Source organism: Tenebrio molitor, chromosome 9 (assembly GCF_963966145.1).
Source record: "Tenebrio molitor chromosome 9, icTenMoli1.1, whole genome shotgun sequence".
NCBI lineage: Eukaryota > Metazoa > Arthropoda > Insecta > Coleoptera > Tenebrionidae > Tenebrio > Tenebrio molitor.
The window spans coordinates 5,522,328-5,544,812 of record NC_091054.1 but is presented as its reverse complement, the minus strand read 5'-3'; the positions used below and the strand labels follow the sequence as shown (position 1 = coordinate 5,544,812).

General features: G+C 34.7%; 1 protein-coding gene across 2 annotated transcripts in view; it reads left to right on the top strand.

The window, feature by feature from the left end:
• CCHa1-R (CCHamide-1 receptor) overlaps positions 1-22,485 on the top strand; it is a 78,434-nt gene that overhangs the window by 8,475 nt on the left and 47,474 nt on the right. The gene's annotated exons all lie outside the window — the stretch shown is intronic.

The following is a 22,485-nucleotide window of genomic DNA, read 5'->3' as shown; positions in this document are numbered from 1 at the left end:
TTTCCTCAAATCCAATTTGCACGAAAGAGACAAATTGTGATGGTGTTTTCCACTTTGTTTTATCAAGGTGCGACGTCAGGAGTTGCGCAGCACGAATTAATCCGTACCGAGCACGTGGCGGTGTAGTAAGCTGGCACGTTTTATATTTTCTATGCTGCAATTTGAGTCAGAAAGGAATTTTTGTTTTAATTCTCACATTAATTTATTAATAATCTAAGACATTTGCTTCATTTATTCTAAATTTGCTTAAATTTACTGTAACTAAGCAGAGAATTACTTTTGGAGAAACCTTCAAATAAACATATACGCAGGCAAAAGCTAGTTGATAAAATTTAATAAAACTTTTCAACAGATAAGCTTATCTCTTCATGATTCCTCCAACTACAGAAACACAGCAGTAAAATTTTTATTTGACATTTTAATTACAACCATTTTAAAGTTCAACATCTAAAATGAACTGGTTGAGTTTTAATCTTAAACAGGGAAATTTTTTCGTTCAAGGTGAGTTTTGTTTGATATTGACGTTTTATAATTAATGTTGCGAAATAAACAACAAAAAATCTGTGAAATTAGAAGGCCAACTCGTCCAGATAATGTCCCAAAAACAATGTGATCAAAAAGAAAACAAATCAGAGCAGGCGTTGCAAATTATCTGTGACGTCGTAGCGGAATCCTATGCAGATAAGCGTTCAATGCATGGGCGTAGACAATTTGTGGTCTCAAACGCTACTTTATAATAAATCATACCTCATGAATTTTAGACGTTGGAATTATAATTGTTAATTTTATTATTATTATCTTATAATGGAGAAATTTTTTTAAATAAACAAGAGTAATTTTTCCATTCGTAAGAATGGGTAATTTACCGGCTTTATTACCAAACGCGACGCCACTGGTAAACAAATTTTTCAGTGAAAGAAACGTCAGTTTTAAAGCAACGGTATTGATTTCGATTTCGGCAAAGGTTAGGGACGTTTCCTGTAATTGTAATAAGCAAAAATTATCCCAGAATAAGTGATAAAATGAGTTTTACCATTCAAGATAAAGCATTAATTATTAATAATTAATTAATTAACAATAGATTTTTCAAAAGTAGGCAACCAATAAAACGACTGCACAGCAAGCGTTAATCAAGGTAAGACTAACGTTTCGATAAAACAAAAGATGAGGTAGCACTCTTGATTTGTTTTCTTGTTGATCACTCTGTAGTTACTTGATAGAAAGATTTTATTAGCAACGATAACACGTTACAGTAAAGGAAAAAACTAAAATTTAAATCCAGCCGACTACACAATTCTTGAGTAAAAAAAATATAAAAAAGCTGACCACCTGTCTGCAATTTTATTGCCAGCAACTATGTCAGCTCCATAAAGAAACTCACTCTTTATGGCATAACCAATATAAATAAAAAAAAACATAAAATGCAAGAGAATAACAGATACGTACTGTCGGAAATAACTCGTAACGTTGTTGCAGTTGCAGCAAAATATCACAAAACTTGTAAATCAAAATATGATTTTATTTTACAGAGACAAAGCTGTTACAAAAAATTATGTAGACAAATTTTGTATAAACTACCTTCTTTACGCCTGGGACTATAACGCTTGCTGCCCTCGCGTATGTAAACTCCCACTTGTGAAAAAACGTAATGCTTTGTACACATGTTGCATAAACGAACGCATAAATAGCGTGGCTCGTAAAATTTTGTTTCTAATTTTAATTGAAAATTGTCCGAGTTACGAGCACTTGTGGGACGTGTAGGAGAACTAATTTGTATAATAACTAACGAAATGTAAATTTTTTTGTATCTGCATGCATACAAGATATATTTTCCACTAAAAATACCAAAAACTAGTGGGGGAAACCTAGATAGAAGAAAATAATAAAAGGCAGCTGCTCGTAAAGTCTTTTTTGCTGAAATAATTTACAACAAGCAACACATGGAGGAAATATTCCGAAAACTAATTTCGTGCTCGACCAAACGTAATTCAACTCTGCTCGGAGATTTTTTCATTTATTTGTCGCAATTAAAAAATTATGTAAATTTTGTAATACACAAAAAACCAATCAACAGTCATCTCCGGTCAGATTTCTAATTTCTTTCTAACTCCGCAGACGCAAATTGATCAGTTTTAGTCCCACACCCTCGACCTTTATGTCTCTTGTTCCTCCGACGGTGATTTATTTTCACGAAAATTTTGTAACTCATCCAAACGCAAAACTGTCGACTTGCGTTGTCAAACCTGACAGGAATCGATTTTGCACCGCATTATCGTAAAAACATGTTGATCGCATTCCAGCCGGACCTCTCGATTCGTTTTCTACTCAATCGGCAAGCTTGTTTTTCCTTGAAAAATGGAGCAGTCTGCTTTCAGCGAGTCTCGATGAAGAGGAAGTATTTTAAGACGGCCACTTCTGCAAAGTAAGCGCCGAACCAGGAAGCGCTCTTATTGCATTTTTTAACGAAAGAGGATCAGCAATAATCGGCTCGATCGCGCCGCTTTTAATCTTGATGATGAATATTTTCGAGGGTGCAAATTGATCCGGAGCGAAAGGGTTGGCCGAAGCGGAACAAGAACAGCTCTCGACGCTGCTCACTTTGACGTGGACGCTCTAATAATAGCCCCACAATAAAAATATAATTGTTGTACAAATACTAATTTAATTCTAATGAATTTACAAACAAAAACAAAGCCATAAAATCCAGATAAAACTATTTTATTGGATGCGAACAGACACTCACTGCTCGATACGAATTTGACAGATCCTTGGAAGTTTTATATTTTTTTTTTACGAGTTTTCTACGACGAATTACAGATTTAAATCAGTGGTAACGAGTGGTTTAGATCGAACTGTTTTTATCACAACTGCTCAATCGGATTCTGTGGGTGAGTCGGTCGTAAAATTCATTAATAAATTCATTTGTTTTACGACGATTATGTAAGGTAATGTTAACATTGCTGAGCGTGCCACGACTGAGTAAACATCAAGTCACCTGTGAGTACGTTTCACGAGCAAAAACAAAACACACAAAAATAGAAAGTCTTGTTTTTTACATTTTACAAATCGCGAAGGGAAATCAACATGCTTTCCACTCAATTTTAATGAAACAAAAATGTAACATCAATGTTGTTTTAATTTGTGCAGGTTATGCTGTTTTTTTCTTTATTTTTGTTTTCTGAAATATCTTTAAAACATGCTTTCCACTCAATTTTAATGAAACAAAAATGTAACATCAATGTTGTTTTAATTTGTGCAGGTTATGCTGTTTTTTTCTTTATTTTTGTTTTCTGAAATATCTTTAAAACCTCGTGTGCGTCTAAACGGGTCATATTATTATCTTAAATTAAGAAGCTAGTAAAAAACTGTTTTCGGAAATTGTAAAACAAGGCGAGCTCACTACACCGCCCGCCATATATCGTTATTGCGCAGCTCCCTAACGTCATATCGAGCTGAAACGAAGTGAAAAACCTAATCAAGCATTTTCGCTTTCTAACTAACTTCACTTGAAGAAAATCGACCCAATACTTTTTGTGTTAAGTGGATTCAAACATACAACCCGACAGACAAAAACTGCGAAAGTGTCGCACAAGTACTCCAAAAAAATCCGAACAAATTGCGTTGACATTTACGATGTATTTACCGTTGTCCAATTATTATTTGACATTTGCGACGATTTCTTTACGTTTGATTGTTCACTGCCAGAAAGTTTTTGATTTGGTTTGTCGCCCACGCGCTCGTCGTGAGTGTGTTCTGATTTCGTCATTATTAAATATTCCATAACCGTGTGACATTCCACTCGAGGACACTTAGTTGATACTGGCAGCCAGGTAATAATTAAACAGCACTTGATTTCCCGCTTTTCGTGCTTTGAAGTGGAACGGTGAGGTAAATAACTCCGGGAGGGAACATAATCCTGGCAGTCGACGAGAAAGAGCTTCGTCAACGAACCTCTCAAATTGTGGCCATTGAGAAATTTTCATACAAGCCAGTCCGACCTAATCGAGTTGATGTTTTTATTGGTCCCGAAAAAAGATTATTATCTCGGACGCCCTCGGTGCGGCGTAAACAAGTTCGGCGGGAGAATATTTCGTTGAAAGGTGATTTTCATTATTTTTTCGTGAACGATCCGCATAAAAGTTTGGAGGCGTCACTGACGGATGATTTTTTTGACTTGCCGCCTATTAATAGAATGTTTAATAACTTTCTCGTTATTTTCCGCTCGCTTTGATTTTATTAAGATGTATGCCGGTGTAAACTTGCGCCTAATGTGCCATTAAATGCTGATTACAGTTTTGTTGTTGGTGATGTGTAATATCCCGTGTCGTCGAAAATTCAAAAGTTATCTTGTTTCCCAAATTACTCTTCATTAGTAATTTCCTAGCGGAATATGAGTGTTTGAACTTGATATTAACATGGGGAAGGTGGTGCAGAAACGAGATAAAAATTTACAAAGGAGGCGTGATGAACAGGCTCGAGGTGGATAACGCAAAAATTGAAAGCTTTGACTCATAAAGGATGTATTGGAGGTGTTAGCGTAGACGGTTTCAAACAAATAACTTCGATAAATAAAAGTAGGTAAACTCACCGAGCGTGTAACTACCCACAAAACTGAAGGTCATCTGAGTGCGTAATAGTCATTACATGCGAGTAGACAACGGTACTTTTTCTGTGACGTACAAATTTCATAATTTTCACCATCAGCAGTCATTTATTATCTCATTTCAATGAACAACGCAAATCATGATATTTCAAAATAATGATGACGTATGAATAGCGAGCTTTGTGATCTGTCATGATTTGCAAATGAAATTTTGCAATGAGCAATGAGCAATTACTGCAAGATAATGATAATGAATATGTTAAATACGAGTAAAAAATGTTGCAAGCAGGGAAGCACAAGTATTCATTTTTATCATTGTTGGTTCCTTTTTTTTGCATTTACACTGTGGAAACTGAATAACAAGTCTCCCATTTTTATTACACATTTCTTTTATTGAAGACCACAACAATTTACAATTTTTGATTTTAAGAAAACAGTTTCAAATTTTTAAGATAATTAGAATGTTTCCCTTACAGCTTTTCTATATAAAAGATTACGATAACATCGCAAGAAATTAGTTAATAAATTCTTTTTCAGCTCCTATTAAATAATACATTCATCATATATGCGCTACCTGTTAAGTAACGATATTCATTACCCACGGCCGTGAGTAACTGTTCAAATTTCAACCTCGTGAGTAATAATTATCATTATTCGTTCCGTGCTCACAGTCGCTATAAACACGCACACAAGATTTAATAAAATAGAAATTCTGCATTAATTATGTGAAATACCTTATATGTATTACTAATTAATAAAAATGAAATTCTAAAACACAAAGTAATTAGCTGTTAATTAATTAAAATGTAAATGCAAAAATGATTGCGTAACTGTGTACACATTAGAAACGTTTTTCGTTTCATTTTAGTCTATTTATCCTAATACAGGGTGATTCAAGTTTTACCGCCCGAGCAAAAACACCCACTTCTAATCGATTTAAAATTCTCAAAACATTCATGAATGATTGTGTATCGCTGTAGAACAGTTTGTGAAAATTTCAAAATTTTTAATGAAACAGGTAAATATTTCGTTTTAATTCAATAACGGCTACATTAATTTACATAATTTTTCACTGAGAATCCTTTCAAACATTTACAAAAAATTTGGTGTCATCGAAATCATGAAAACATCACTGGTTTTTGAAATAAATGGAAACGAGGTTGGCGTGGGTTGCATAACTAGAAAAGTTGTCAACAGATGTTTGCCAACAATGAGGTATTTATTTATGACACTGTAGTTGTAAATCTTGGTCATTTTTCGCTGATAATGTTCAAATTGGAATAATTCAAAAACTAGTAATTTTCTTTTGATGCGAATTTCATAAATGTGTTTTTTGAATTAATTGTGAATTATGTGCGTGTACGGAATTTTTTTTTTGTCAAAATCGATTTTTTTAATTAATGAAGTGATAAGGGAAACTAATTGCACACATTGGAAGCCTTATATTAAGGGAATGTTACTCTAAAGTTTCATAATGTTTACTAATTTTTTAAAAGGGTTTATCGTGCGAACAGTAAAATTTGAATCACCTGTACAGTACATGTCAAAATATGTGGAAAAAAAACAAAATTAATAAAATCTAAATGCACATCCACAAATAAACAAATTTCAAATGAAAACAGATCGAAAAATGAAAAATATTCGAAGAGCTTCGGAGGGAATCAGGTTTATAATATTTCTCCCTGCAGAGTAAAATACACAAACAGCACACTTTATTTAACCAACATGTCTCACTTTTAACAGTTTAACGCGAAAATCCTCAAAGGGAATCGTTAACGCATTACGTCAACAATTCCCTGGGTACATATAATCGAATCATCAAAGGTGCGCAAGTGGAGACCTGCGGAACACTCTGGACAAATTGGGTCCAACATCTGTGCCAACACTAAAACAATTTCGAAGGTTTTATTGGCTCGTTCCTTTTATTATTGTCCCAAATCGAACAGAACTCGATTGTCTTCACCTTCAAATCAGATGATCACTGTTGTCGCTCCTCGAGGCGACATTTTCTTTAGATTTTCGACTCCATTTTGTTTACTCGCCACTGTACGCTAAAAAACACAAAATGGCGGCGGCCGGACAAAATGAAATTAATTAGTTTTTGACGAAACGTCGAATCGATAAGACGTAATTGCTTTGTTAATAGGAAATGACATCAATCATGGCACAACAATGGAGGACACGAACTGGAGCGACAATAACACGTTCTCTTTTTGGTCTTCGTCTGCTCTATCCGGCGTAATCTATCTACTTAGCGACACGAAAGTAATTAGTTTAGATATTTATTGCATTAACATTAGTTGCCAACTATGAATTATTCATGAGAGTAACAACACTCGACGCGCTTTGAGCTATCAAATCGAAATTTTTCAAAACTCATTAGCGATGCATCAGGATTTTACTTTCGCCGTAAATATTTGGCACGTTATTAATTGCTTCGAGTTGACGGATTGGCTAAAATTAAAACCAGCGACCGGGTCCGTTTACCGTTTTATTTTACGGTTATTGGTCCTCTTCGGCTGGCTATTTACACAAAGCCGACGCGAACTTTACGAGACGAACCAATAAACAACTCTTAAATTATAAATTAAAGGCGGATATAAAATTGGCCAAAGTAAAGAGTATCGACGAAATTTTGCCCACGTGAGACGTGCTTTGATGTCTGGAGTGCGACCGGGGCGAAAAGAGCGTGGGAGACGTCTGGGACCGCTTCGGACAAAATGGACGTATTCTAGCACTGCGACATAAAATTTCATTCATATTTTCAATTTGATGAAACGAAACTAAACACAACGAAATATCGACGACATCTCTCTCAAATATTTACTTCTTCGGGCATCTTCCCATTGACTTTGACTTCCTTTGAGTCGGACGTTTATTGATGTCTTTATGATTGGTAGATGAGGACCTTCTGCACCTGTTACCTACGCATAAAGTTTTATCTTGTCGACAATGTTTTCGAGGGGTTTCGACTTAATTAAGGGAGCATAAATTAAAACGGGATGAAACCGGGAGAGACACGCTGAGCAACATCAACATGTTTATCGAATGTGAACTTAATTATTATTCGGCAAATATATTTCGGCATTAATTTTTAAGTATTCGGATATACGTCAGGGGTTTGTGTACTGAACTTTCATTAAAGTTGGGCCAATTATTAAATTCTTAATGGGATATTAATGAAAAGTACTTTGACTAACTTGAAAACGACCTAATATGAGTTCCATAATGTACATACTCGTATTTATTAAATAAATACACTCCCTATCTTTCAAATAGATACATAAAAGTCACTAAATTACCAAAAATGTCACTGGATTGCTACGCAATCAAACACATAGGCTGCTTAACTGACCTTGAACGCTATCTCGAACCTCCATAAAGAAAAGCATTAGATTTTGGGGTAGAGAAAGACAACACCGACAAGAGAAATAGTTATTTACAGTAAGAGTGAGGAAGGCAAAGTTTTCGTTCACGCGAATTGCGGCCTTACTCTCGCGTGTGAGTGAATTAAACCAGTGAGTGAAAGACAGTGAACGAAAAACGATGAGCGAAAGTGAAGTGAACGAAAGAGAAACCTAGTTACCAGTGAGTGTAACTATGGAAACAGACTCAGTTTCTAAGGAGGTATCGAACAAAAATCTTTTCATTTGCGTCACATGATGATTTTGTATTTGATCCCGGTTTTAGATACCTCAAACCACTCTTAACTTTTGTACAGAAGAAAAAAAGACCTTTGCATCTATGAATTATGAATGCAACAAAGCAAAGTGTCGCCTTCCCGAATTAAAATTTCACCGTGTAATTACGCGGAAACATGCATTTGATTTTTAACAACTTCTCTTGTGGCCGAGCTTTTTGCATTTTTTATTTTATTTGTTTTTCTTAAAATTGCCTTCGTTCGCGAACTGACGATGACATAGTGATTAATGCGTCTCAACAAAATAACAAGCGCCCCCACACGGTGTTAATTGGAACTCATTGATGTACCGCGTCGAGATCCAAATTTCTAAACACAGATTTTTGTTTTATTTATGCAACTAAAAGAGAAATTCAAACAAATTATTCCAACATGCATTTAATAAAGAAAAACACAAGAATAATGTAGAAAAGGTAGTTACACGATGCTATTAGGCGCAGACGGCATCTCCGGACCACTTAATTCTCGGTAATAATTTTCATAAACCCCTTTCACATTTCTCTCCTTCTCACTGTGTTCCCCCGACCCAAATGATCAAATAAACATATCAAATTATGCGTTTCACATTTACGTGACTCCTAAATTAGGTCGGGAATTATGTCTGAGCTTAATTCAACCATTGCAATAGGAATAGATAGTGTTGAGTTGTTATTATAGTGTAAATACAAAGGAAAGCTCTTTGAATATAAATTAAGTAGAAATAATGTATTAATTGTTCAGTCATTTGTATCTAGAGTCGAATACGATTATCCGGGTCAAGCAAAGACACCAGTTTTGTTTTCCACAAACATTCCTCTAAAATTCGTGCAATTAGCGAAACACCTTTTTATTTACTTGAGGGAGATAACGATCACAAAGCCATAAAATTCTCTGTTAATTAATTTCGCTTGAATCTTCGTTTAGAAATCAAGTCACGTCAAGAATTTATGCGTTTTGCAATTAACAAGATGTTTGTGGGTTTTTGGTGAATGCGCATCTACCTACACAAACCTTCTTCACGCTTTGCTCACCGAGATCACAAGATAAACGATTAGACTTGTATTTAATTGAACCACAGGGAGATAATTGTTAGCGACCCGGCGCCCTTTTCACCCTTAATAAATGAAAAGCAATATTCGGGGTTCTTTCGATTCGCTGCCCACAAAGATCAATTAGCAACGAGAAATTCGGTGAAAGTTCGCCGGCACGACGCTAATGAATTGTGCAGAGCGCTCTTTTTCATTAGCACACCGTCGTTAAACGCCATTAAAAGGCACTAATTCGACCCGATTATATTAATTCTTAATCTGACGTCAACACCAATTAGAGTGAATTTGAGAAGTGCGCCGGAGAAAATCTCCGGATTAATCCGGACCTAACGCAATTTCCGATCTGCGAACAACAAGACGAGGGATCAAGCTGACGACGAAGAAATGCGAAAAAGTGACAGTCGTAATGACGAATTGGACGGACGGGATGCCATTGTTCACGTTCGAGCCACTGACGGACTTCCGGCACCAAAGATGGATCCGCGACGTGCCTGCCGACGATGAAAGTTGCGAAACGTAATATCTGGGAAGTTTTTACCCGGACGGGGGTTTAATTGTACCAAAACGTCTGTCCACCCCCGCGACTTGCTTGTTTTATGGGGGTGAAATTGCTCCTTGTCCCGATAAATTCTCGTCGCTGTTGAATTACGAGTATTGTCGCTGTTAAGTGTTAGGCGACGTTGTGAGACAATGTGCAATGATTGGAAAAAACGCGGAGAGTTCGTCAGCGTCAGTTTTCATGTGGCGATTCTGGGCGTTGAATTAAAAACGTTATCGTTACAGGAGGTGGACTATGTTGATACGGGAGGGGATTGGCGTTTTACCCTCGACTAACAATAAAAGTAATAAAATGGTTACGACATAAAGCACTGGTTCGACATATAAAAGTGTGCTATCTTTATGACCCCGGAAAGACAAATTATTAAACCTTTGCTTGAGTTTTTCAGAATAAAACGTTTTATGGAGCTGTGTAAGGAGCATAAAGTACTAAAATTAATACCACAAAAAGAAATATCTAAAAAATGCATGGTCTTGCGTTATTTAAGTAGATAAACAAGCTGGTGACGTGTCTTATTAAAATCTGGAAACGTTTAGAAATAATTTTTTAGGCACCCTTAATGAAAAAGATAATTTTACGTACTTCCACGCGGACGAAAAGTAACTCTTTTTCGGACGCACTTTTTCGTACGCACTTTTCTGATCCTGGACCGTGGCGCCATGTGTTGGTCTGTTCAGTAAGTCAACAACGAAATCGACAAAACCGAGTAAACCGACTGAAAACAAATGAATATTTGACAGTTAAATTTAACCAAACATTTTATTTGCCCGAAAAAGTGTTGTATCTTTTTATTTCTGGTGCTTATTTGGTGCATAATAAGGAAATGATATATAATCATTTGTAGCAACAGCGTGATGAAGAAATGTCTAATACAACAGCGACACTGTTGAATAAAAATGTCTAATACTCCGCCGGACATCGCAGATGATAATCACAATAATTGTCCTGTCACCATAAATTACGTAATTGTATTGCAAATAGTAAATTTCTCATTTTGTCAATTTGTTGACAAGTTGATAAAAAAATACTATAAAAAAATTGTTAATATGTATCTATTAATAAATAAATTTGAAAAAAGTAGATACAAAATAAATTTGTAATTTTTCCATTGATGTCTTTGTTTTGTAGTTCGCGCGGTCGCCTAAAAAAATTTAATGTGCACCTCGGCCAAAAAGTTCCTTTTTTCCTTGCCTGTCTTGAGTCTCGGCTGCGCCTCGATTAGAAAACCCAGACGCACTTTTTGGGCTTGATAAATAAATTACTATATTTTTTTACGTTAAAGTTATTCAAAATACTGAGTATTAAACATAAGAGAGAAAATTGAGACTGTTTGAAGACTCTTGTTTGGAGCAATATTGTCTCAAAATTATGATATTCAAGAAGCGTCTTTTCATCCCTCGTGCAATTATTGCCCACGCTGCGCTGAATGAAAAGATGTACTTACTGTTTTCTCAATTTGGTTGTAGGTCGTACAATTTTATAGTTTTATGGTATGGCAAATGGCACGCACGGCTTCCCAACCTTTTCAAACCCAACCATTGTGTCCGTTAATTGCTCATAATATGCAATAAAATTTTACGACCTACAACGAAATTGAAAAAACAGTACCATAGTCCCATTTCTTCGTTTCAATAATTTAAAAGCTACTTTTTATTAGCATTTACAGCCTTCATAAAAAAAAACACGAAAAGAAAATATTTATGTAAAGTAACACTGAAGGTATAAGATTATATGGCAGCACTAAAATTATCCCAATAATGGAAACCAATATTGGCGTTGAGATGGTTGTCTCGGCTCGTGCAGCTGCATCCCTTTTCCTTGGTTCAGGACAGGGATTAAAAATTTGTTATAGAACATGTTTTTGATGTTTATTGTACATTTTGTGATTGTAACGAAATTCCCTTTAGTACTTTGTGTCTTGTAAACAGTAAAGATGATTTGTAATAGTATTGTATATTTAATAAATAAATATAATTTCATCGGTACGCATTTGTTTTGAGGCCGGCTCTGGAATTCACAACAGAGAATTGCTTGAATGATGATTTATGGTTGGGCTGACCGCCTACTGCAATTGCGACAAAAGGGACGTTTATCTCCCGTCAAATACTTTTAAAGGGCCATATAATCTTATACCTTAAGCGTTACTTTATGTGGATTATATTATTTCTAGCAAAAAATTGAAAATAGGAAAATACATATTTTCTGCAGAAATAATCATGACAAATACTTTGCGTGCACTCAAGTTTTAAATACGTACGTGTCGCACAAAGATTGTACCTACCACCTTTCTTTTTCTTTCTTTCTATTTTTTATTTTCTAGATGTGTATCTTGATGAAATACAATTATTCCACATAAAGATTATCTGGAAATGCCTGCCGCAAAGTGTAAATTATAACTCGTATTCAAGTGGTCTGGTGCTTGCTTTTGTTTCTGTTCTACGTATGGCGTAGCTTCTGCTTCATCAGCTGTCAAATATTTTGTGAAAGAGGAAACGTGGGATGAAAGAGTGGAAGTGGACGACTATCAATACGTATTTCCGAAACCTTTGAAGGAGTTAGGGAAATAATAAAAAACGAACCGGAAACTTCAATTTGTCATTTATCACAATAAATGATCAAAACGAGGTTATGTATCTGAAGCATTTGTCAAGTGAAAAGACGACCACGGCCTGCTTGACTGTAAATTTATTTGAACGCTAATTACATTCTTGTACGTTTTACGTTCATTTTATGAAGCCTTTTCTTGTAGATTAGCGTCCTCCATTATGTAATGGACGGTTGCTGTTCACCGGCGTGAAATAGGTAATAGAACAAAATTCGTGACACATTAAAATCGTGTAAAATTGCCCCAATAAAGTCATTTCCGGCCAACGCGTGTTGGTCAAATGTGTCGTAAAAATTTTCAATGGCCCGTAAAACCCACACCAGACAAAAGGGACGTAAGACGCGAGAAATAAAAAAAAATAAAACAGTCTCCTTAAACTCCTCGAAGTGCCTAAAAGAAAAATCAACATTTTAATTAGCGAGGTGATAAATTGACAAATTGAAAATTATGCGCAAACTCTCCACTTTCTGTCAGTGTTTTCCTTCTTTCAGCGGAAAAACACTCCAGCAAAAGCATTTTCCCAGCAATGCTGGACACGTCGACATCAAAAAGCTCGCGCTTTGAGACCCGTTAGCTTTCCCAGTTCCTTTCTTTTAACCACTTAGAGTTTTATATAACGAAGTTATTGGCGAACGAGGCCTTTCCTTCGATTTGGAATTGGATGTAATCGGCCGAGAAAAATGTTTCGGAGCCCGCATAAAATTTTCCAGTCTAGTGGGTTCCCCGCTGATCCCGCTTAAACAACTTTCAAATTTTAAAGAGCTTTATAACTGTATCTGACTAAGATTTTATCTCGGCAAAAAAATAATAAACTCGTAGCGGACCTGTACCTCATTAAATGAACGTTAAAAAGTGATAACGGCCCGTTTAGAATTAAGTATGAAGAGAAAATAAATAGATAGAGCTTGTGGAACAGATCTCGTCGGATAATTCCTCAAAGGTGAAAATTCCTGTGCACCTCCGGGAAGCAGAAACCATTAATACCCCCGCGGAGTTAATTTGCGCCCCCGAACCCAATTACGATTTTCAACAAAAACTAACTAAATGCTTCTTGTTCATCAAGAGTAGTTAAAATGTGAATCGCGAAAATTACCGATTAATTATGGCCTCCGGTGCAGTTTGTGATTTTAAGCACCGAAAGCGTTGCTGCTCATCAGAGAAAAAACGCGAGATCTCCATTATTTGGTTATCTAACTTTACAACTGCCATAATTTATTGGCAAGCACCTGTTGTGAGTGTGTTAAAGCATTTTTTATTGGCCGTCGTTACGTCAAAAATGTGGAAGATCGAAAGAATACACATTTTTTTGTTTAAACCTCGTGCGGGATTTGAAATAAATAAATCGTAAAAAAGATGGACGGTGCGGTTTTACTGCTGGCAAAACTCGCGATTATTAAAAAATACAGATTCGGGTGTATCCGGAAAAATATTGATGCGGCTGGATTTTTTTACAGCAGGGCTCGGTGGAGAGTTGAACTTGTGAGTTTCGTGCGGAGGACGTGATTCGGAAACGTTCAGAATATTATTGGGATAAATAAAACGAAGTTTATGGTCGGTCAATCAAAAAATTTTTAGATTTGCGAGTGAGAAAATAGAATGATAATTGTAGTACAGATTTAGCCGAGGGAGTCTATTTTTGATTCTTTTTAAACAGGTGCCGCACCGATTCATACAGAAGTTACAATATTGCTAGAATATGTGGGAAAAGAGGATTGCTGTTTTGAACTTTGTTCTTTGTGTCAATAAAATCAATATTCAAAAAATGTGAAGGAACCATATTTTCTTTTTAAAAAAGACAGTGGACGACCGACAAAAAGAACAGCTGAAAAGATTGAAGAGGTTGAAAATAGTATATTAAAGAACGAGTTTTATAAGGGTTGATTTGGAGTCCCAGGTGTAAAAAACGAGCCGTAGGGGAGTTTTCTATGGGACGAGTGCGCCAATGCCCTTATAAAACGAGTTTTTTATGTTATTTTTTTAGGATTTGCACACTTGTTTTAATTTTTAAATAAAAAAATTAAATTTTCAAATTCTAGGGAATTTTGTATTAATTGGTAATTCAAGGTAACGGATGCAACTACATCTGCAACAGATGTTAAAAAGTAAAGTTTGAACATTAATATTGGAAGTTTTTTGGTGTAAATGACAATAATACACTGAAATATTTATTAAAATTTTCTTAGAGATCTATTAAACCACGAGTGCTTTAATAGATAGCCACAAACGACTCCAAATTGGATACAATAACAGACCTATTAGAGACGTAAATTCTAAAAAAGAATTGCAGAGACCCCAAATAAATCCATCCGGAGATTAACCCAAGAAACTAACCTATCATTTGGTACAGTTCAGCTTATCCTTAAAAAAGTTTTGCACTTTTTTCCCTATCGTGTGTCTGTTGTGCATGAAATTAAACCTCTTGACAATAAGAGCCCCACCAACATAACCTCTCTGAATATTGATCGTTGGATCGAGTTATAAACAAGCTGCGTGCTCAGCGTTGAATAAAGGCGCGGGAGTTTTAAATGTCATTGTTTCATTGCACTAGCTGAGGAAATTCTTTTACAACCGACAGGTCACACATAATTCACACCTTTATGAAAATCAAGATTTCAACGTTCTCAAAATCACTAACCTAACTTTTAAGACTGACATCTGATATGTAATTGAAATCTTAACAAATTGTCAACTGAAATTTTTGGTCATAGCCAACTTTAATTTTTTTTTTTCGATCTCACGGTATAAGGGCTTTCTGACAAATTCTACAAAAAATAGTCTCTATCTCACTACATACCGATATTTCATTCTTCTTTCTTTTAACTCTCTTTGAAAAGCGTAATTTTTTTTTCATTCTGGTTAACTAACTGAACCTTCACAAACACTTAACATCTTTGTTACATTTTTTTATTACCAACAATCTTGACTTCATTTTACCCGTACCGTTTTTTTATGTTGACCTTTACAGTTTGTTAAATGATTACCAAGCTCCAATCTTTGCAATAATTCGGCGAATTATTATAAATCGAGTCGTGTCGGTGTTACCAACAAGATTTAAGGTTGACGGTGATGTATGAAAGGCTTACTTAGACCATTGATTTTCGATTAAATTGTACGATATAAACTTGAAAAGTAGAGTTTTATGTTGCTTGTATTTTACTCTAGACATTTCTTTTTACGTTACAACAAATTTTTATAATGCCTAAACATGTAACAGCCTGGCTGTATGTCATAAAATAAATCAAACATTAGAAGTAAAACTAAAAACTGCAGCAATCAACAAGCAACATTTTACCATTTTAGTGAGAGTAATAATATCCCTTCTGTGATATTCTTGTATTTGCTGTTTCGTTAACGATTGATTTAATTTGTGCGTATTTGCGCAAAAACATTTTTAAATTATATTTTACAACAATTTTTTTAAACACTTGTTTTTGTTTCATTAGGGAAATTCCATTTTCATGTCTAACAAAAGCTCATCTCAATGTTTTTATTGCCTGAGGATATAATTATTAAAAATAGGATTTAGCTTTTAATAATATAAATCTCAAATATCTATCGTCAGAGAAATGTTGATCAAAGAGAAGAAATATTTATTATGACATTCCACAAGTTTAATGTTCATTCATATTTTTTTTAATTTTTTGCAAATTTCTTACCTGATTTTCATTGAATAACTCCTAATACAGATTTACCTAAAATTTATCAGCGTTGTGCGCTGAATTAGAAAACAATGTACAGAATGTACAATGTACAGAGTGTTCAGTTTAATAAAACATAATTTTCTACTGTGACAGAATTATGGAACACTCGGTGTATTAACGATTCACAATTTTTTTGGGACCGAGTTGGCTATGACCATCTAGTGATTTTGTTGGCAGTACCTCGGTGGTAACTAAATTCCCTAAAGGAAGTAGACACTTTTTGTGTTAGGTTAAGTTGTTTTTGTAATATCTAGTTGTTAAAGGTGGATATCCGGACTGTTTGTCATCATGTAAACAACCTCATAACGGCCGGAGTCCGTTAAGGGTGTCCGTTATGAGCGGGAGCGGCCGTTATGTATGACCAAATAACTATAGCAACGTAGATCTAAACTTTATTTTTCAACTTTTTTACAATTGGTACAATAATTAATGTTTAATGTTATGGGACAAACCTTGAATTAATCGAAATCCGTATGTCACTAGCAGATGTAGACACAAGCGCGATTTTGCAGGGAATAACGATGACCTCACTTGCTCTGCGGCCATCCGGACATCGGGAATATCTTGATCGCGATTTTTTATTGCTTTCAGTTGTTTATTTTCAACGGAAAGTTAAGTGTTGAACAAATCTGACAAACAGCAGCAAATGGAGACAAGATCGAAGATGATGCTTCACTAACACAAGCGCGATTTTGCAGGCAATAACGGTGACCTCACTTCAGGACATCGGGAATATCTTGATTGCGGTTTTTTATTGATTTCATTCACTTATTTTCAACGGAAAGTTAAGCGTTGAACAAATCTGACAAACAACATTGAAACAATTTTTTTTCACAAACAACGGTCGACATGACGACGTCCTCCGCACACTTATTAATCATTCGGTTTTTTCGATGGCGTTGAAAAAAATGTATTTCAAAAAGATAATTGTGAACGAATCGTAGAGATATTACAAAAACTATTGTACAATACACGTCCGTTAGGGCCTTTACAGCCTTGCCAGTATTATTCGACTCGCTCTGCGAGCTCGTCTCACAAAATTTCTGGCTCGGCAGTAAAGGCTATCCTAACGGACTTCTACTGTAAAATACTATTTCAATTTAAGGGTATATTTTCTGAGTTGTTGCCGGATCTCTTAAATCTGGTCTCCTTTTCCTATTGGAAGTAGAATCGTTTAATGATACCTACTTTTTTTGTTGTAACAAAATTATTTTGGAAATTTTGACCTTTCCTTTGATAGAAATTAAAATTATTTTTACACACTTAATAAATCATTTACTTTGTTACAAATATTAAAATTATAAATCTGTCAATGCGGTGGCAAGAAAAAAAAGTTGCTCCGTTGCATCACTGAATCAGTTAGTCCAACATGAAAAGAAAAATCATAGCCAACTGAATTTTATATAAATATTTGTAAAAGTAATAGGCTACATTCAAGTTTTCTTAAATCTTGGGAGCCTCTGTTTTTGCCGACTTTATTGCCAAGGCAAGACGTAAATTTCAGATAATTCTCAAAAAATCCAATATAACACTGAATCAAATTTGTTCGTTATATATGGAATTGTAATTGATTTTTGCTTCTCTTCAATCGAAAATTAGATGTGTTTCAACATTCTAGAAACACGATTCCTAATGTGAAATATAATATAAAAATGGTAAACTATACCTCTGCAGATCTTATTGTTTGTGGTTGTAATCTTTAGATTTATCAGATCTGTTATTTCAGATCAACAGGTCTCCCAGCGGATCCTGTTAAAGACCTGTTGATCTGAAGGCCTCCACTGTCGGGAATCTGACAATAATTTCTTTATGTTTTATATATTATTATTCCATACCTCTAACCTCATCCATTTAAGTTACATTCACCCTTCTCCTGTTCATATTTTGTTAACTCAATTTTAAAATCCCAACCGGAATAAAAAATCTGCAGCCGCAAAACTGACTTTTGTAATTTAGCGTTCTGCGCTACACATTTTCTCAACAGTTTCAAAAAGTATACGACCAAGAACGGCTGCGAAAAACACACGGCAACTCATTCATATAAGAAACATTCTCAAACCAAAATCGTTCCTGATTTTGCTGAAACTGTTGAAACACTGTACTCGTTATTTGTTGACAGTTCATATTAGATGACCCAAGTTAAGACATAAGTTTTCAAATATTTTTTTTCACAGCCGTTTTTCACCACATTTTTTTTTTTCTAAATTGAAATTTGTTTTGTTCAACCAAGAAACTAATTACCTACTTCTAACAAATATTTTAGAAGTAGCCAGCACAAAAACCATTGCCAGTACAAAATGAAACGTGGGACCTATTTATTCAAGATCTGATAAAACATTGTGTGTTTCGTTGTTGATTGGATAACTTCATCATAAACTATTCTATCGCTCTTGTCATGCCTTCAAGTTATTTCATTGGTCGTAGCTTTAAAAACAAATATCTTTCAATTAACAACACCTATATTGTCCCATTATTAATTTGTTAATGCTCAAAGTCAATCTTGATTCGAAATATAAACCCGAATTTACAATTTGTGATGAGTTCGTCTTCATTACAAAAATGTAATTTTTCCAGTCTGCCCCCCGTAATCAAAAATTTAATATTCCCCACCGTAATATCATTTTTATCTACATCTGCACGTCTACTCTCTTGTGCATTCTGGTCCGCAAATTAAAAAATTAAGAATTATAAATACAAAATGTACTCACCCACAGACGCTGCCACCAACTGCTTCCTCGCTTTCAGCCAATTTCCTTGTACGGAAGCACATCTGAAAATAAAAACATTACATAAAGCAACATTTTTCGCCAGCATAAAACTTGTCAATCATCCCCTTGTGGTGATCCCCCAACCCTACACCCTGATCCCATTTTAACCCGTCGTAAATCAGCCTAATTGCAACGACTTTCAGACCAACTCTGTAACCCTGTTATTTTAAACAAAACTATCACTCCATGTCGACGTCATGAATTATTTTCATCTGGCGCCCGCATCTGCCTCTCATAAATTATTTTCCATTCGATCTGGTGGATGTGGAGAGAAATGCCGGTTCCAATTTACACCCTGATGAAAATTACAGGCAATAAGTAGTGTCTGATTAATGCGATATTCGCATCGACGCACCAAGATAATGAACTCTGATGCATCGAAGTACAAAGGACTTGCGTGGGGCTATCCTTTAGTTGGATTGATATTGCACATTATCAGAACCTGTGGGCGTTTTTCAATGGGAATTATCTGCATTGTTCACAAAACTGTAAAACGAACCGACAGGTTACTCAAACAAAATGACGAAATAATAACTTGTCTGTTGATGTGTGTGTGTTCGAAGGGCGATAAGCCCTTCGAGCGTTTATGTAGGACACAGTGTGGGTTCTATTTATTTGAGTAATGTCCCGAAGGCACTTCAAAGTTAGTCGAACATACATAAATAAATGTCAGATGTAGAGAATTTGCCTGTTTTCCATTAGCTCTACTAAACATTGATAATTTTTGTTAGTTTACTCCAATCGTGAAAAGTGAGGTTATGTTTTTTAATCCAGAATATTTCATGATATAAATGTTGCAGGAGATTATTCATACTTAATTGAAACAATTGCCTAATTATATTTTGAAAATAAACTAAAAATCAAAGACCTTGCGTTCTCTGGGTTATGCGTTAGGTTAAATTCCACACTGACACATCGTAACTAACATAACCTCAAAAACTCTTTTTCGGTATTTGCTTTAATTTTAATCTATCGATTGTCGCCAGTGGCCTCCAGTGACCGGCTTACATTTCCCCTCAATTAATTTGGTCCGACTTGATAAAACTTATTGATTATGAAATTAACCCGAATTTAATTAAAGTTTTAAGTGAGCGAATGTCAACAGCCAGCACTAAGTATTCATAGGCGCCCCCGTCGTTTCGTTTGAGTACCGAAATGATTTTGGTCTTCACAATCCATTAAATAATTAGCAAACTGGCGTCTTTGCACCAGTTGAGAGGATTATTAATGATCGAGCGGTTAGGTAATTTGTGTGTCAGCAACAAGATTTAAACGTTGACGTTGGTGTATGAAAAGGTTACATACTTGGACCATTGATTTTCAATTAAACTGCACTGTATGATGTTGAAATGTACAGTTTTATGTGCTTGTGGTTTATTGAACACGCTTATCTTGACGTTTCAATTACTTTGGTATTATCTAGATATGTACCTAATTGACTGTAAATAAAGTAAAGCAAAAGTGTAAAAAGTAATACAAACGAAAGTGACAAAGAGGCAGTCGTTATAGCAATGTGCGTTAAAGTATCGGGTGTTCAGTTAAATTTATCCTCAAAGCAGGCGTTGAAGATTCGATTGTGAATGCACCACGGATTAGAGATCACGGAGCAGCCTTTTTTTTTATTACCACATTTAATAATGAAACTTTTTCATTTATTCCTTGAATCTAATCTTGAATCCAACTATAAGTGCTTTAAGATAAAGCAAATTAACTTTTCTATTCTTCAAATCCGAAAGGGTTAATGTGGATTTCTTTCCGTTTTTATTTTTATTCTTCTGGAAGTAGTTAGAGGATTGAGATTTCACTTTAATTAAAATGTTCTTTTGTTCCTATTTAAAAAACTTACACCGCCGTTCTGGAAATAATAGCCAAGCTGAATAATGTTTTAAACTTAACAGGAAAGCGAATTGCTAAAACACTAACTCAGTAGGGAACAATAATTTGCACACACATTGTTGCATACATTTTTGTTATGTACTCTGTTTAAAATGTATTCATATAATACATTTATAATGATAAATAAATAAATGTCTATTAGTTAATGCATGAAGTACATAATATTTTTGTTTTACAATACAAAACTTAACGTACGGCGTAGCTTCATCAGCTGTCAAACCATATTTGACAAACGTTATATATTTAGCGAACAAGCAGTGGTGTGCAGTATTTATTTTACTAAATACGTTTCATTTTAGAACTAACCAACGAAAGTTTTCATTGTTTTCTTAGTGCTACTTGACGATTTTTACCTTAAGTTAATAATTTAGAGTACAATGATGATTAAAGTGAGGTTATGTATCTAAATATTTTTGAACGCTCGTTACTCATTTCATTAAAAATTTTAAGCATTAGAAGTTAATACCGACCTGAACTGTTTAAAATCTTAAAATATCAAGGTGTGTACTGTATGCTGATGTCGAGAGAGTTAAACAAACTTGTTAATTAAACAATAGTTCAAATGTAAATAGGCACTTTTACTTATTACAAAACAAACAATTCAGAAACATGTGCTTTAAAAGAATATGTGAAATTTTTATTAACACATCGATAGTAATAGGATTTGCGTTATTTTTACATTAATCTATATATTAATATCAATTTACAGGAAGGACGTCAGTGCATACCAACATTATACAGCATGTCCCTAAAAAAGAAGACGAGTTCATAGCTCCATTATTTATCGGACGATTTTAATTATCGATACACCAAACAAAATGGATGTGAATAGGCCACAAGATGGCCTACTAAATTCACGTATAGCCCTAAGGGCTTCAAGGTTAAACTGTAAAAAAAAATTCAAATGGGAACACAACAATGTAACCTCACATTAAAAAAATAAAACTAACATTGAATCTCTTGGGGCTATACATGAATTTATTAGGCCCTTTTATAGCCTATTCACAACCATTTAATTTGGTGTACAGACAATTAAAATCGTCCGATAAATAAGGGAGATATGGACTCGTCTTCTTTTTTAGGGACACCTGTATAATAATTATTGTTCTATTGTTTTTCACTTACGAATAGTTAAAATATCGTTCATTTTCATAATTCGCACTTTATATCGACCGTTCAAATGAAATCCAGGGCTCGGAAGGCGTTGGAAACCGTCAATTGTTCTGCTTTTTTAAAGTGTAAATTGACAGTTCTAAGTAGAGCATGTTGACAGCTAACCTAAAATTTATAAACAAAAAATCTTTCTGGTTTTTCCTTCTTTGCAATGTTTTACATTAAAAATAGAATATACGTGTATAACTATAGTCCAATTTTTACCCTTTTGCGATGACGTCATTGTCTAGTAACTTTACGTTATGTTTGTAATCAATGTAATAAGTGAAAGAAATTAAAAATTGTCAAATTGACAGGAGCATAAAATAACCTCAAAGTGACCATCAATAAATAAAGGTGCCTATTTTTTTGTTTTTTTTTTTTCTGTTTCTGTCGTTTCAATCACAGACAATTAAACTATATATAATTCTGTTGATGGTCTGTGGTTTCAATAAAGAGAAAGCGAGGAAGGA